Source organism: Carlito syrichta, unplaced genomic scaffold (assembly GCF_000164805.1).
Source record: "Carlito syrichta isolate Samal-C Ts95f unplaced genomic scaffold, Tarsius_syrichta-2.0.1 Scaffold64587, whole genome shotgun sequence".
NCBI lineage: Eukaryota > Metazoa > Chordata > Mammalia > Primates > Tarsiidae > Carlito > Carlito syrichta.
Window position 1 is genome coordinate 248,921 of NW_007008683.1, and position 18,963 is coordinate 267,883.

Genomic DNA, 18,963 nt, shown 5'->3' on the forward strand with positions numbered 1-18,963 from the left:
TCTGAGTTTGGTTGGCAAAACCAGGTCAAACCTGGTAGGCACACAGGCATATACAGTTTCAGCGGCCACATTGAACCATGCTGGGTTGTGAGCTAGAGAGGCTCAAGCGAGTCCGTTATAGGGAGTGAGAGCAGATGGAGGTCAAGGAGCAGAGCCAACTGTCAGTACCAGGGGAATAATATCAGCCTCAGATTTAAGGAGCAAGTAAGGGCAGTATCCCAGGCCAGATGTTAGGAACCAAGAACAGGATCAGATCAGGACGTGGAGTGCCAAACAGAAAAGAAGAAATGATTGGATCAACTCTAGAGTACATGAACACAATCTTATTTGGCACTGGCCACATGAAGCCAGAGATGGTCAGAGCAACTTACAGTAGAAATACAAAAAAATAATTTTTTTAAAAATTCTTTTTTAAAAATCAGGTATTTTAATATATCTAAAAAAATATTTAGTTGGCAGCCATATGCCCCTCCTCCCTTTCAAAACATCCTCCCAAAAAGAAGCATTTTAAATAATCATTTGTGCAATTAAATCCTTCAGCAATTAATTTTGACAAGTTGGATTTTTCCCCTCACTGTTTCCAGAAAATATGTGTAGAAACCTCATATGCCTTTTGTCTTGTCCAAGAAAGCTCTTGGAATTTGTTCTTGTAGATTGGCACATGTACTATAACACTTAAAAATAAATTCTCAATTAAATTTTATAAAAGACAATCTAGATGATTTCACAACATGTCATCATTTTCAATTCCTTGATAACAGAGATGAAATCCAAATGTTTGGCCAGATGGAATTCAGGATGAAAATGTCAAACTCATTACTCCTGAGTTTCTAACAGAGAAGTCAAAATGAAATTATTTTCTTTTCTCTTGTATAAAATTTGGTATAAATCTATGATTATTCATTTTTCTCTTACTATTAGCAGGGTCAACATATAACACAAATTATTACTGAAGTTATTTTCTCTTTTTGCTCTGTTGCTAAAAGTTCTCAATTATATTTTCTTGCATTTAATTACCATAGCTTCCCAAAACCCAAATATTTCCAGTACTTTATACTTGGATTTTTCTTGAGTCAAGGTCTCGCCTACAATCAGCATGTATAGTTATTGCAAATAGTCTTTTTCCTTGGAAGCTGTTACTAACTTGAATATGCTTCTCAGAGTTTAATGAAGAAATTAAAACATTCAAAATGGCAATAATCTGACCAGGTGCAGTAACTCATGCCTGTAATCCCAGCACTTTGGGAGACCAAGGCAGGAGGATTGCTTGAGTCCAGGAGTTCGAGACCAGCTTGGGCAACAAAGCAAGACCTCTCTCTACACACAAAATTTTTTTTTTAAATAACCAGGTGTGGTGGTGCATACCTGAAGTCCCAGCAACTTGGGAGGCTGGGTGGGAGAATCACTTGAGCCCAGGAGGTCAAGGCTATGGTGAGCCCTGATCTTACCACTGCACTCTAGCCTGGGCAACAGAGTAAGAGCCCCAACTAAAAGGAGAAAAAAGCAATACTCTTATAAGAAAAGGAATTCAAGAGAGAGACATATCTAGATTAGCTCACCAATCCTAAATTTTGCTATAGAGAAGTCTGTGATGTACATATTTTAATTTAACAGTAGAGAAAGTAGACTGAGTACATATGTTTACTTTCCCTGCCTCCTGGTTTTCCATTAAGATCACAGCAAAGAGCTGTCTCAAAGAGCATATCAACCAAGGACGGAGGGAAAAGAAAGGAAAATGACAGTCGCCAATCTGTGGAAGCTGTAAAAGAGATGGATACGCGGTAACTGACTTAGCAGAAGGAAAGCTAAATCCTAAAAGCCAAATCCCACACCAGGTAGGAAAAATAATTGTCCTCTCTCCCTGAGACTAGAAGTTTATTCCTCAGAGTATAAAACAGAGGATCTCTGGGCTGGTAAACATCAGGGGCAGATCAAGTTAAGATTGCTGTGTAGAAATGGCAATCAACTACTTCCCCACTTGACTTCCAGAATGCTAACAGCCAGACTTTCCGCTCAGGCAGGAAGTTGGAGAATCACTCTTTTGAAATCAGACCAGCTCCTGCCCGCCCCCCCCGCCGCCCTCCAATCCTCCCCCCGCAAAAAAGATTAAAATATTGACACAGGAACTTGCCCAATGAAATGACCCAGCCAGAACAACAAGTAGTAAAGCCCACAATCAACTACTCTTCCTCATGTTTAGTGTTCTATTCTTAACAACCAAGAACCAGCAAAAAAGAAAACAAGAAAACAACCAAGGATCAGCAAACATCAAAGAGACAGACCAAAACAAATAAATAGATAAAAGCAACACAGAGTATTCAAGTAGACGAAAACTGAACATAAATAAACAAATAAATATGTTGAAAAAGAAATAAAAATGAGCAAACCACAAAAATGATTACCAGTGTCTTAGTATAGATAAGAAGAGATATTACCCACATTTTAGAAAGAAAAAGATGTCCTCCCCAAAAGTTTTGAAAATTAAAACTGTTATAAATTAGGAAAATAACATTTGAAGAGTTTCCCAGAAATTAGAATAAAAATATTGAGAGCTATAAAATAAAAGATGAAAGGAGGAGAAATTAGAAGATTATTAGCCCAGAGATAAGACAACCAAATAAAAGAAACTCAAAAACGGGGTGAGGGGAGGATCACTGCCCAAGCAATTCAAGAAAATTTCTAAGAACTGAAGGGTATACATTTTTTTCAGATTGAAAAGGATGACTTATTGCCTAGCATAATAAGCAAAATGATCAGCATAAACTTTCAGGACACTAAAAACAAAAATTAAATTTTAAAAGCTTTCAATTTTTTTTTAAGTCACATATTTTTCCAGTTACTAGTGTCATGCAAACAACTCTCCCAACACTTAGTGTGTTAATACAGCAATTTTATTATGCTGTTAGATTTTGTGGGTCAGAAATTCAGACAGGGCACAGTAGAAATGGTTTGTTTCTTCCCCACAACGTATGTGACTCTGCTGGGAAGACAACAGCTAGAGATGGCTGGGCTCTTTTGAAATCTCATTCCCTCACGTATCTTGCATTTGATGCTGGCTGTCAACTGGAACCTCAACTAGGGCTGTTGACAGAAGAACCCCGAGAGACCTCTCTATTTGCCTTGGGTTTCCTTAGAACGCAATGTTTAGGGTAGTCAGACTTCTTACATTGTCACGTAGGGTTCCACAAACAAGAGTCTCCACAAACAAGACAAAAAGCACACTACTATTTCTAACCAAGTCTCAAAATTCCCACATCTCTTCCACATATTGTATTGGATACAAGCAAATCAGTAAGTGGAAAGTTCACATTGTAGAAGAGCATATGAGACAAAACGTATTTTTCAGAAAATGTAATCTTCTACACCACAAATATAAAAACTTAGAATGACTTCAGATTGCTCAGACAGCAAGACTGGAAGTAGTATGACGAGGAAATGATGCCACAGAAATATGAAGAAAAATAAATTTCAACCCAGAATTCTCTTTGCAAGCAAACTCTCAATAATGTGCATGTTGAATAATGCTATTTTCAGACATACCAGATCGCAAGTACATGAGGTCTCCCATGCACTCTTTCTCAAAAAGTTACTGAAAAATGTACTCTAAGGTGAAGTCTTAAACCAAGAAAGAAGAATGTGAGGGCTCTAGAAACCAGAGTGCTTCCACACAACACAGAGGTAAGGGACATCTCCGAGGAAGATAACAAAAGAGTGGCAACCATGCACCTGGTATGATACACTTCCAATCCAGGCTCTGGGAGAAATTGTTTCACAAAAATGAGATTGACAGAAGACATGATGTCCATACTGAGAAAAGATCTAGACAATTGGAAACTGTTAGGTATGAGAATAATAATATGTATGTGGAAAAATAAAGATAGAGGTCAAAAGCAAGATGAATTACCAACTCTGGGAAGAACACAAAATTGTACAAGAACATGATCACTGGGTTCAACATCGCTCAGCTGTGAATAGCATCTACATACTGATGAATATATTTAACAAAGTGAATATTGTTCCACTGGAAATTGTTAAATTAAAAAAGGATGAGTGGAGAGTGGAAAGCTTGCATGTATGTGGTAGGGAGTAATTGTGAGAGTGAACTAAATCCTCTTTCCATGGTAGGAAGTTAGTAGAAAATGTCTAAAACTGAAAAATCCTGAAGAGGCGATGTAAATACATTATTTAGACACTATGAAGCAAAGAATTAACTAAAAAGGTGTAGAGTTTGTACCTATGGAATGAAGAAGAGCACAGAGGACTTCTACTTTAATCATAAGGCTTGTCGAAACAACTTGTGTGTACACAATGTTATCCAAATAAACATTAAATACTCATTAAACAAGCATGGAAATATATTAGCTAAATATGTTTCTAGATGCTTCTGTGTCTTAAGTTGCTATTGGTGGTAGTGGTAGCGTTTTGGTGATGTTGATGATGCTGTATTTTAGACAGAGTTTTCATCATTGGCTGCATATTAGAATCATCCTCTGAGCCTTAGCTGCAGAGATTTTTGCTTAATGATCCAGAGTGAGACCTGGTCATAGGGATGTTTTCAAAGCTCCCAGGTTTATGTTTTCAAAGCTCCCAGGTGGAAAACCACTGCACTAGAGGAGGGGTCAGCAATACCTTTTGGGAAAGAGCTAGATAGTAATCGTTTTAGGCTTTGTTGGCCACATATGGTCTCAATCACATATTCTTATTTTGATTTACAACCCTTTAAACATATAACAACCAGGCTTAGTTCATCTACCCTAGGCCACATTTGGACAGGGCCAGTTGTGTGCTAACTCCCGCACTTCAATTCCTACCCAGTTACCTTCAGCACTCATTGCTTCCATCCGATTCATGACAATTTCAATCAAACGGATATTGACCATGTGTTTATTTCCTTTCCATCCAGAAGTCCTATTCAACTGACAATTAAAGAATTTTAAAATATACAAATTCAAGGACAAAGGCGAGGGATGACAGAAGACAAGGAATGTCAACAAATAATGATAAAATACAAATAAATAACAAACAGATGGAAGACTGGTACTTAGCAAACCAAAGTGTGGGGATACTAAGGTGTGGGCATCTGCAGAAAGATTACAACTGTGAACTGAGTTAATTTTCCCTGTGGAAACTTAGAAAACCTCAAGACTTGAAGGCCAAAGGCATTGCAAAAACTGGACTAAAGCATAAGACCAAAAACAATGGAAGTGACAGAAAGCTTATTATTTAGCAGTTAGAGCAAAGGGCTTGCCTCATTCCCCCACACTCTCCAAGGCAGAGGATTATAGGGTTCTTCGCTATGAAACCGAACAGCTCAAGAGAAATATCTCTTGATATCTTCTATATGAGAAGGGCACCTGGCTGCCTTTTCACCCTACAATGAAGTCGGCCAGTTAACAAGCTGTACTTACCCACACAGCAATCCCATTGGCTTCTTAGAGCTTCCTTCTAATTATGAGTGGGAAGCCAAGAATGGCCAGGTGTTTGAGAAAAGATTCTAGTGTAAAAACAGGCCAAAAATAATAGAAAATGGAGCCCAGAAAAAAGAGGATATGCAAGGAGCACAAGAAAATTTCCAAAAATATACCACTAATATCCTCAAAAAGATTAGAGGATATATTTCAGTCATGATGCAATAACAAGACTATTAAAAACAATCCAAGTAAGAACTTTAAAACAATTAAATGTAGAATAACTAAAGTTAAAAAATCAAAGGTGGGCATGGTGGCTCACACCTGTAATCCCAGCACTTTAGGACGCCAAGGCGGAAGATTGCTTGAGCCCAGGAGTTTGAGACCAGCCTAGGCAACATAGCAAAAACTCGTCTCTACAAAAAAATTGAAAAATAGCCAGGTGTGGTGGTGCATTCCTGTAGTCCCAGCTATCCGGGAGACTGAGGCAGAAGGATCACCTGAACCCAGGAGGTCGAGGTTGCAGTGAGCCATGATTGTGCCACTGCACAATGAGCCTAGATGACAGTGAGACTCTGACTTAAAAAAAAAAAAATCAACAGGAGATTTGGAGATAAAGTTATAAATACATCTCAGAAAACTAAAATCAAGCAACAGATGGAAAATGTAAAAGTTCAGAAAATTAAGGAATCAACACAGGAGATTCAATAGCTCAAAAATAGGAGTTTCAGAAGAGTAAACAGGGAGAGAAGCATCATCATAGAAATAATATAAGACAGTTTCCAAAATCAAAAGTCTCCAGATTGAAAGGGTTTATCACACGCCCAGCATAATAAATAAAAGACACCAAGCATTTCATGATGTAATCAGAACCCCAGGACATAAGGAAGATTCTAAATACTTTTAGAAAGAGAAAGCAGTTCACTGAGCCAAAGGATTAGGAAATCAAATAGCATTTATAGACTTTCAACAGCAAAATGAAAATGTGGGGGAGGGGAGAATAGGGGGAATTGAAATATAGAGTGATGCATTTAAAATTTTCAGCAAAAATGGACTTCAATTTAGAATTTTTTAGCCACCATACTGTCATTCAAACCTGGAAACTGAATATGTATTTGCAAACATTCCAAATGTTTACCTTTCATGCACCTTCTTGAAAAGCTGTAGAGATGGCCGCTATACCATAGAGAAGGAAGATGTGAGGTACAATAAATTGGAAATCCTACAGACAGGAGCAATAGAGGAAACACCAGAAAGACTTTGGTGTTGCAGCAGCCTGGAGAGAAACTAGATGCTGTTGGAGCAGATCAGAGGGCCCCCTGCAGAATATTCTCCAAGGTTAAGCATAGTCCTGGTGAGTTTAACTGCGTAGAAAATAGTAAAAGGCATTTGACAAATCCGTTTGAGAATCTGGGGGAGGAGGTGTATCGTGGCAGCCCCAAATCAGACAGGGCGCTTGCATAACGTTTGCCTATTCCTAAGAAATCACTCAGAAGGTCAGGTTGGTAAAGACATGGGTTTTTTGTTACTTATAAGGGGGAGGGCCGATGGCGACCAATGGTCAGCACAAAGCTTCCCACACCCCAATGGACAGGGAAAGATGATATATCCCCCGCATGGGAAAGGGAGCAAGACACAGCAATAGCATTACATGTCAATAAGCAGAAACAAAGATGTTTACTCTCAGTAACTGCTTTGAGTTCACAGATGTGCATATTTTCAAGGGCATTTCCACTGAACACAGAAGACCTTGGCCAGGGGCCATTTGCCCGGTCTAGGAACAGTCATCACTGGGGGAGGGGGAATATGTCCTGCATTTACTGCACAGGTGGGTAGCAATAGACACATGGAATAATAAGCATGTGAGAAAACAGACATTTATTTTCTCCATGAATGAACAGATGATAATCTTAGACCATCGCTTAACTCAGCAGAGAATTCTTACAAATAATAATAATATAAAAATTTAGTCTCAGTTTTACCAGAATTCTGACACAATTATACTGGAAGATTGGAGAAGGAGAAGTAGTAGCAGAGATTGTGTAAAAAAGCTGAACCATTTTTGAAACAAAAGTATGAGTAGATGAGATCTAAAACTGGTGAAAAGAGAGCATGTTTTTAAAGATAAGCACATTGTTTAGAAATTGAATAGTCATACTAGAAAAAAAACTAAAATTAAAGGGCCTCTAGATAGCAGGTGAGAAAAGTGTAAAATACTTTTAATAAAAATATATTATTTTAATGAGAAAAAAGTATATACAACAAATTGCAATTCACCAACAATAGCGGAAAGCATTTCCTCCTTGTAAGAATGAACTCTAACAGGATGACAGAAAAGTTCATTTTAAGAACCCAAACCAGAAGACTGTAAGCAGTTTTCCTTGTGTAAATTCTAACTATAAACATTTCTGGGTTTATTGTATTTTATTTTTATGACTAACATAAAAAAATCAACATGAAAATTGGAAAATAAATTTGTAAAAATATTTCAGAAAACTAAACTCAAGAGACAGATGGAAACTTTTAAAAAGAAGTAAGTTAGGGGATCAATATAGAAGGTCCGATCACTAAAAAAAATAGGAACTTCAGAAGACAAAGAGAGAAGAGTTATCATAGAAACAATGTAAGACAGTTTCCAAAAACAAAAATCTGATTTTCTTTCCATTCAGAAATCCTATTAAATTTACAAAGTATTTTAAAATATACAACTCAAGGACAAAGGTGAGAAAGGTGAGGAGATGACAGCAGACAAAGATTGTCAATAAGTAATAGGAACATACACATAATGACAAATAGAGGGAAGATTGGTACTGGGCAAAGCAAAGTACTTTTGGCAAATTGGTACTTGGCAAAGCAAAATATGCTATTTAGTTGTAAATAATCATGTTATATTGTAGTGAAAAAAGCAAGGAAAGGACAGTATGCACAGCAGGATATGCATTTTAAGAAAAATAGATGTGGAAATATATATATATCTTTAGTTAAAGATGATCTTTGCAAGGGTGTAACTGATAATGACAAGTGTGGTTGCCTGTGAGAAAGAGGACTGAGAATGGAAATCAGATACAAGAGGAATACATGCTTTTCTCTACACAATCCTGTGTATTGTCTTATTTTAAAATATCCTTATGAATGAATTTGATTTATGGTAAAGTAAGAGAGTCTTTGGTCACAGTGAGAAAGTACAACAAATAAATTACTATGTATGTGTTTTATAACATAGTCAATATTATGTTTAAAGAAAATACATATTTATAGGCATTTCATGGTTCTAATGTAAGATAAAAAGCAGTTTGCAACCTGGGCTTGTAAAATAATGGATTCCTTTTGTAGTGTGTCAAGTTGAGCACCTGTGTGATGTCCAGGACCTGGAGCCTATTTAAGTCATTTGGGAGGGAGCTAGACAAGCACTGTAAAAGCCACTGAATAAATGAGGTTACCTAGGGAAAATTTAGAGTGAATGAAAGGAGAAGGGAGTTGGGGAAAAATCAACAGTAATTAAAGATACAGCTCAGGAAAAGAGATTGAGATGAAGACAAATAATGTGTTAAGAACATTGGTCATGGAACCTTTTGCATACACAGTTCTAAGAAAAGCTGCACTGCTTAAGGGACAGTCACAATTGGCCATGCCTAACTCTTATGGGTCTCCAATTCCTCTCCCTTCCATAGCTGATTAATTCAGCATGGGCACCATACATCTAGCTATCTATCTATCTAGCCATCCACACACATACATTTATACTACTTTCTATGTATCCTTGAGAGAAAGAGGAAACAGCCATGAATTTTAAAAGAGGAGAAGAGGAGGTATTAGCAAGATAAAGTGAGAAGGAAATAGAAACTCTATGGAGAAAAAAACCAGAACATATACACAGAGAGAAAAACCAATTTATAAAAAAGGACAATATAAACTTAGAGTTAACAGCCATCTAAAGGAAGAGTGTCAACTTAAACAAGTATAACTATGAGAAAATCTCTAAAAGTACTTTGTTTATTCACATAATGTGTTTAAATCTCTTCTATATGGTTATAGGAAGATTGAATTTATGAAACAGTAAGTTAAACAAAGAACTTTAGCGAGCTAACTAATCTCATTGACTTGAAAGTCTAAAATATGATTATATTTGGCACAGCTCAGTTCTATATCTTGACAGATTTCACTATTTCATTCATCTCTCTTTTAACATAAAGATGTACTGTCTTAAAGTAGTTCTACTTTAATAGGCACGTCTAACTTTCTGACCCATGGTTGTAAAACATATTTTAGATAATTGTGGAAAGTCAAAAACGTGACTGATGTGAGAGAAACTGATAGTTTATGAATCTTACTTACTGCTAATCATGTCAGATGTAATGGGCTTTATAATAAACTTCTGACGTTTTGAGGGTTTGTTTTTTTCAACCGTAAACGAATCATTTGTTCCAGACACACTATAAAAACTTCAGCATGATTTTCACTAACTGGAAGCAAAACTCCTCTAATGTCTCCCTCTAATTATTTGAACAGTGGTTCAAATAATTTCTCCTAATAATCTTTACATTTAAAATGGGGAGGGTCATTCAAGGTTCAACAGTGGAGAACTGAGAAGATTCTCAAAGAAAAGCCAAATTTTTAGTGGATCTCCAGTATGGATCCTCAAAATTCCTTTTGTCACTCAAGTATTATATTCAGTGATTCCAGGAATTCGAATGTGGACATCTTTGGGGGTGGAGGGGCTATACAGCTTGTGAAGGTATGAAGTAACTCAATTCTTATACACTGCTAGAGAGAGTTTACATTAGTAAACACTTTGGAAAGCTGTTAGCATCTTCAAAAGACAAACAAATACATACCCTCAGACCACTCTAGACGTAGATCCAACAGAAGTACATATATGAATGTGCACTAAAGATATGAACAAGAATGTTCACCACTCTGCATAATAGCTACAAATTGTAAACTATTCAAATGTTATCAAAAGCAGAATGAATAAATAAACTGTGGTATATTCACAAAATGTAGTAAAACACACTAATGAAAATGAATGATCTGAGAATACACACAATAATATGGATACATCTCACAAAAATTATGTTTAGTGAAAGAAGCCAGACACATACTGTATGACTCCATTCATTAAAAGTACAATACTGACAAAGTTAATATATTCTCTTAGAAATTCAGATAAAGTTACCCTTGGGTGAGGGCAATCAGAATAGCATAGGAGATCAGAAGAATTGGCGATGTTCTATTTATTGATCTGGCGTTGGTTACACATGTGTTCAATTTATGACAATCTATTGAGCTGTATACTCATGATATATACAGACTTTTCTGTGTTTATTTTATACTTCCACTTAAAAATTTAAAGTATGCCATTTGGTTGTTATGGATTAGATTTCTTACTAAAAATTCACTGAAGAATATGCTTATGATTTGTGCATTTATTTTTAGAAAATCTTCCTCATCTCCCACCCACAAAATGATACCATTGACACCCAGTTAAGTGGATGAAAAATTTATTATTTAGGTCACAGAGCCTGAAGCTAAGGACAGTTTTGTCAGAGAACCTTCATTCCAAATTCCCTCACTGAACCCTTCCTTTCATAGATGGATGAATGAATGAAAGACGAATGAACAGATAGACGATAGAGATATAGATAGATGTATAGAAAGACAGATATAGAGATAGATTTAAAAGGCTGTTGAAATAATGTCAGGTGAAAGGATTACAACCTGAGAATCATCAGAGATTACTCCTCACTATCTGACTATCGGGAAAACAATCAGTTTGGGGAGGGGGTTGTCAGATTACATATTCATTTTGATATAATGGGTTTCAAATGACTGTGAGACATATTAGTGCTTTTCAATTTCTCAACTGTAAATACAGGGAAAATATGAACCTCGCTTACCATCTAGAGCCAGTACAGGAGTGAAATACCTAAACACATCTCTAGCCAAAATGTGTTAAAAGACTCTAGTCTCTTTTGGCATTTAAAAATGATTTTATTTTATTTTCAAATATGTAATTATTATGAATATTCAGACTTTTCCTCTTTAACATTTTAGAGTAATATACTAACTGTTGCAGATAAAAGATTATGTGTAAAATGTATGTAAATTATAAAACATTTATTGCTATGTATGAACGCTTGTGTACACACTACCCAATTTAAGAGCCAGAAGTTCCCGACAACCTGAAAATAGGAACTAGACAAGGTTGCCCACTCTCACCCCTCCTGTTCAACATAGTGCTGGAAGTCCTTGCTAGAGCAATCAGGCAAGAGAAAGAAATCAAGGGTATCCAAACAGGAAAAGAGAGAAAAAAAAAAAGCTAGACCTCTTTGCAGACAAAATGATTCTATACCTAGAATATTCTTAAGTAGAAACAATTCTTCTCTGCTTGTTAGTTTCCCTAAGACCAGTTTCTTGTTCACCCTTAACACACATACACCCAGGTGGAATGAATTCATCTGTTTGATACTTTGAAACAAGGAACCAGACAGACCTAGCTAGTGTCTCTTGTTTATCTTCCTTTCCTACCAGAAAGTTCCTGTTCAGGGTCTTCTTCCAGATTACTGGAGCCACCTCCATGTGGGAAGACCAGCAGTTGTTGAGGTTGCTTTGACTTGTGACTTTTCTGTAGTCATGTCTGAACTCAGTTGAAAAAAGACAAGATTTAAGTAAGTTGCTAATTCTAGTGATCTATTTTCCCAGGTCACTTCTTACCCGCACTTAAGCTCCTTTCCAACAGCAAGGAAGTTGATATTTCTACCTCCACCTGCTGATTTTGTTTGTTTGTTTGTTTCTCTACCAGTATCTACAAGAACACAGACAGAAAAAAATTGCTTTTTATTTTGTCCCTTCAAATGCCAACAGAAGCTAAAGTCTTATCATTATTGGGATGTATTTTCATTTGCTGGAGTAACAGTCTTCACAATTTATGTTTTAAGACCTTTTCTTTTCCCCTGAACCCTTGCTATCTGTGTAACCATTATGATGGTTTTTAGGGTCCAAGATTTAACTCACATTCTTTATGTGGCATGTAAATTCAACTCTACAAACATTGTTCTGTGATTACCATATGCCAGACACTGTGCTAGACTTGGGGGTTGAAAGAGTAATGTTCTTAAAGCAGTGCTTGTGTTCTGGACATGTTAAATTAAATTTCTTTATGGAAACTCTGTTGAGGGTCTAATGTCAGCAATGTTAATGGAAAAACAGCATCAAAGTCTTGGTGGTTGTGTTTGCTTAAATATTGGAACTAGATACTCATTTTCTCACTTTATGTTTCAATGTATAATCCAAAGATTTAGGTTTCTTATTCCAGTAATGTTGTAGTCTTATGTTTCTTCTACTATTACTTGACTTTGAGGTGAGGTATTTAGCCATTAAAATCATTATTATAATGTTGTTATTTAAGTGAGGAAGAATTAAAGACAAAATGAAACAAGAAACAACCAAACATACACACAAAAATAATCCAGGTTCTTTTCATTATTAAAAGGGTAACAGGTTTTTTAAGCTTTTAGTTTAAAAATAATTAAACTTAATAATAAATGTTTATTTAAGAAAATACACTTAAGGAGTAATAATAAATGAGTAATAATGGACTTCTATGGGTTTTGTACTTCTGGTGTTCTGGTGGTCCCAGAAGTGAACTATCATAATTGTGAGAAGCCTTTAAGAATATAAAGCATACTTTTGTCAATCATGCCTCAAAATAAAATGTGCCTTTGACTCCATGGTTGTTGTTGGAGTCAATTAGGGGATACTTTTAAAGACCCATAACTAAATGCGACCTTGGCAACTATTAAGGATCCCACAAGCTTCTACCTCTGCCAAGTCATGGTCCCAGGAAAAACAGGGAGAAATAATAGAGGGATCTGAAACCCAGGAAGTTGGAGTGATCATGAGAGAGATCCTGGCTGCTCTGATGGCTTCAAATCCCTTGGCTTGGTTAAACCTCATCTTGGGGAACAGAAATAACGTATGACTGTAATTACTGAACCGCTGTGGGTAATTATCAGAAAACCACGGAAAACAGGAGAGGTGCCAGGAGACTTGAAGAGTGGAAAATGTTGCTCCAGTTTTCAGAAGGGAAGAAGGTAGATTTATTGAATTACAGATCAGAGAGCTTGACAAAAATACTGAAGAGATTATTTCTTAAAAGAGGACATGAACACTTAGAAAAGGAAACAGTGATGACTAGAGTTAAAATGGCTTTATCAGGAACTTGTCATTGCAGACTAACTTCATGGCTTGGTTTTGACAGTATGGCTGAATGAGCATATAGAGGCACAGTATAAATTATATTTCAGCAAAGTATTATTCAAGTTTTTCATGATAACATCATGTACATGATGGGAGTAAAATAAGCAGGTTATTAGAACAAATAGCTGTGAATGATTGGATGACGGTATCCCCACCTAAGGGGTTCAGACTTGCCTAGTGATGGACTGTTGTTCTCTCTTTTTGGACTTGTTCTCATCAATATTTTTATATGATTTTTGACAAAATTAGTTGCCTGTTCTCATCAGACTTCAGAGGAAAGTCACAAATCCTCAAGCACTTGTCTACTTTGGGGAGAAAGTAACCCAAGCTGATTCTTTACTGCCTACGTTGCTATAGCTAACACTATGTGTATTGAGTAAATCCCACACTCCTGCTCTAGCTATAACTGATTGACCAAGGAAATAGTGCATGACTTCAAGCAGATACTAACTGACTCCATCCTAGTGAGGCAAAAAAACTGCCTTTGAGATGTCTTACCCCCAAATTTTTCCCTAAGGGTCCTCATATTAAATGCACGCAAATAGTCCCAGTCAAATATTGCTATTGCAAAGAACAAATGCTAGAGTAAAGAATTAATTTAAATTCTGTAGTTTGGGGATCCAGTTCTTATTGTGTCTTCTATTTTAAAAGTGGTAGGGCCTATAATGATAGTTCTTGCCAACCCCATCAATCAAGATAATTTGCCAGTGATTTATCACCTGCTTATCAAATTTAAGGATTACATGAAGCTAGAAGAATAGTTAATGTGATGCATTACAGAATTAAGACTTACAAAGCTCACCACATTGGAATAATGGGCCAAATTAAGCAAAATAAGCTTTAAAGAGGAAAGTAAAGAGAACGCAAGATCTTTGGGGCCTCTATTCACATCAGGTACTTTAGATGCATCATCTTATTTAAAAGGAACAAATGTTAAGTCTTGCATTAGAATCTGAGGACAAATAAAAGTTGTATATATTGTTAAACAGTTTTTTTTTTTTAAAAAAAAGGAATCTGAGGACAATTTATGATAAGGCTAATGAAACTTAAGTTCCAGGGTTCTTTACTTGCATGCACCCCTTCCAGAGCTGCCATGTAAGCCACAGTGATAGGGTTGCCAAAGAAAATACATGATGCCCAATTAAGTTTAAATTTCAGATAAACAATGAATAATACGTAAGTTTAACTGTGTCCCAAATATCAAATGCATCCTATTTTCTTTTTCTTTATCTTTCTTTCTTTTTCTTTCTTTCTTTCTTTCTTTTTCTTTCTTTCTTTCTTTCTTTTTTTTTTTTTTTTTGTCAGGATCCCACTGTGTTGCCCAGGCTGATGTTCGGTGGCATGATCAGAACTCACCGCAGCCTCAACCATCTAGGCTCAGGCAATCCTCCCTCCTCAGCCTCTCAAGTAACTGGGACTACAGGTGTATAACACCATGCCTGGCTAATATTTTTATTTTTTGTAGAGTCAAGGTCTCGCTATTTTGCCCAGGCTGGTCTTGAACTCCTGGCCTCAAGTGATCCCTCTACCTTGACCTCCTAAAGTGCTGAGATTACAGGCATAAGCTATCATAGCAGGCCTCTTCCTTCTTATTATTCTTTTTCTTTTTTTTTTTCCACATTAGAAATCATTTTCTGGAGCAATTGAAATGAGGACTTAAATATTCATCTGATCTTTTATCACTCAACTGACATTTTTATTGGGCATATACCATGTAAGGTAATTTTAAAACAAAAGTTACCTAGGTCCAAAAAAATATTTACAGGCACATTAAAATATCTTTCTTTCATATCACTGCAATATTAAAAAGCCATTAGCCACTTTTCAGAAATATATTGAGCCCAAAAGAAATTCTGGGATTTTTATTTTTTATTGGAACGGATGACCCCACAGATGTGTTTTGATGAGGGAATTGCCTGTCTGAGAATGGAACCAGCATGAGGCATCAGTGAGCCAAAAGACGAGTGAATCCAGCTCTTGGGCCTATTCAGCTAAGTGAGTCAAAAATCTTCCTATTTTCCTGAGCCAGGTTGGACTGAGTTTTCTGTCACTTATATCCAAAAGAATCTTGACAGTCATAATTTTCCAAAAAAAAAAAAAAAAGACTATTCTGAAGTCAGTAGTGATTTTTGTAGCCAATGGGATAGGAAAAAAAAAAATTCCCTCCAAATCCTACCAGATGTTAGAAAGACCAAATCTGTATAGGGTTTAGGTTAGGTCAGCAAATTCCGCAACTTAACACGGCTCACTCTTCACTCACCTATGTTTAAGCCACATGAACTTCACATGTGTTCACACATCAAGATGGCGTTAGCAGCCAAGGAGATTCTGGCAGCTGCAGTGTACACACATTCTCCATAAAGCACCTGATGCAGAAGGTGGAAGGAAGGACTTCACTTACAATTTCACTACAATTTTCACTGGGTGAAAGTAAGAATGAGGTCAAAAACATCAGGGATAACCAAGATGATGAGAATGAAAGACTGGAGTTAATCTGAAAGCAAATGTTTCAGAAAAAGAATAAAAATTGAGTTCAATGAGAAAGAACATCAAGGGAAGATATGTCAAAAAAATATTTTTAAGTATTAGGGGCTCTAGAAGAATATAAAGAACTTATGCAGAAAAAGATCAACAGATAAATCATGGATCAGAAAATTTCAGGAAGAGGCTAAGCCTAAATTGACAATAGAAACTTTGTGATACTAATAATGTCTATGAAGTAGATGCTATGAAACCATTTTATTTATTTTAATTTAGATTCAGGGGTTATAAATGAATGTGTGTTACATGGACATATCGTTTATTGATGGGGATTGGGCTTCAAGTGTCCCCATTCCCTACAGTAAACATTGTACCCAATACATAGCTTCTAAACCCTCAGTCACCTCCCCACTTTTAGTGTCCCCCGTGTCTGTTATGTCTTTTCTTTTTTCTTTTTTTTGAGTTGGAGTCTCACTCTTTGTCACCCAGTTTGGAGTGCAGTGGATGCTCATGGCCACTGCAGCCTCAACCTGCTGGGCTCAGGGGATCCTCATGCCTCAGTCTTCCAAGTAGCTGGAACTACAGACACATGCCACCCCGCCCGGCTGGTTTTTGTGAATTATTGTGGAGATGAGGACTCATCAAGTTGCCCAGGCTGGTCTCAAACCCCCAGGCTCAGGCAATCCTCTCGTCTCAGCCTCCGAAAGTGCTGGGATTACAGACTGAACCACCATTATTATTATTTTTTTTATCTTTATGTCCATTTAACTTCCACATGTAAGAACATGCATCATTCAGTAGTATTCTGTTTCTTAGTTAACTTAGAATGAAGTTCTCCTGCTCCATTCATGTTGCTGCAAAGGACATGCCTGTATTCTTTTTATGGCTGTGTAGTACTCCATGGTAAATAAATGCCACATTTTCTTTATCCAGTCAATCATTGATGGGCACTTATGTTGGTTCCATGATTTTGTTATTGTGAATAATGCTGCAATGAACATGTGAATGCAGGTATCTTTTTAATAAATAATGATTTATTTTTGTTTGGATAGATACCCAGCAGTGGGATTGCTGAGTTGAATGGTAATTCTGTTTTTAGTTCTTTGAAATATCTCCATATTATTTTACATAGGGGTTGAACTAGTTACATTCCCACCAATAGTGTATGAGCACTGACTTTTCTCCATATCTACACCAACTCTGTTGTTCTTTGACTTTTTAATGATAGCATTCTACTGGTATACATTGATATTGCATTGTGGTTTTAGTTCATATTTCTCTGATTAGTAACATGGAACATTTTTTCATGTTGGTTGGCTGCTTGTATGTCTTCTTTTGAGAAGTAATTGTTTATGTTCTATGCCTACTTTTTGATAGGGTTGTTTGTTTTTTTCAAGTTGAGTTGTTTGAGCTTCTGGTAGATTCCAGATATTAATCCTTTGAGGCATAATTTGAAAATACTTTCTCCCATTCTGTAGGTTTTCTTTTTACTCTATTAATTACTTCTTTAGCTGTGTAGACGACTTTTAGTTTAATTAAGTTTCGTTTGTCCATTTTTGTTTTTGTCACATTTACTTTTGGGTCTTTATCATAAATTCTTTGCCTAGGTCAACATCCAGAAGAGGTTTTTTTAGGTTTTCTTTTAGGATTTTTTATAGTTTCTGGTCTTACATTTAAGTCTTTAATTCATCTTGTGTTGATTTTTGTATAAGACAAGAGGTAGGGGTCCGAGTTTATTCTTCTGCATATGGCTAGCCAATTTTCCTGACACCATTTATTGAATTGTGTGTCCTTCCATCATTGTTTGTTTTTGTCAGCTTTGTTGAAGAAAGTTAGTTGTAGGCATGTGGTCTTATTTCTGGATTCTCTATTCTATTCCATTGGCCTATTTTTGTACCATTACCATGCTGCTTTAGTTACTGAAGCCTTACAGTATAATTTGAAGGCAGGCAGTATGATGCCTCCACATTTGTTCTTTTCACTTAGGATTGCTTTGGCTATTTATGCTCTTTTTTGGTTTCATATAAACTTTAGGATTTTTTTTTCTAATTCTGTGAAAAATGATTTTGGTACTTTGAGAGAAATTGCATTGAATCTGTAGATTGCTTTGGGCAGTATGATCATTTTTATGACATTGATTCTTCTAATCCATAAGCGTGTGGTACTGTTCCATCTGTTTGAGAAATCCACAATTTTCCTCATCAGTGTTTTATAGTTCTCTGTGTAGAGATCTTTCACCTCCTTGATTAGATGTATTCCTGGGTATTTTAAATTTTTTTGTGACTTTTGTAAATGGGATTAAACTCTTTATTTTGCTCTCAGCTTGATCATTGTTGGTATATAGAAATGCTACAGGCTCAGTCTGTAATTCCAGCTCTTTGGGAGACGGAGGGGAGAGGATTGCCTGAGTCCAGGGGTTAGAGACCAGCCTGGGTGGCTTAGTGGGACTTCCTCTCTGCAATAAATCACACAGACTAGCTGGGCATGGTGGCATGCGTCTGTAGTTTCAGCTACTTGGAAGGCTGAGATGAAAGGATCACCTGAGCCTAGCGGGTCAAGTCTGCGATGGCCATGAGTGTGCCACTGCACTCCAGCCTGGATGACAAAAAAAAAAAAGACTCAACAACCATGAGCAACCAGGGGTCATTACTTTACTAGACTTCGATGTGGCCATATACTCAGCTATGTGCTCTTTGAGCTGTGGCTACCACCATGTTTCCTAATCTCTATCCCCCTCTCCTGCCTTGGAGAGGTAATTCCTCTCTCTCTCTTACTTCCTTTCTTTCTTTTTCTTCTCGCTCTTTTTTTTCAGTTG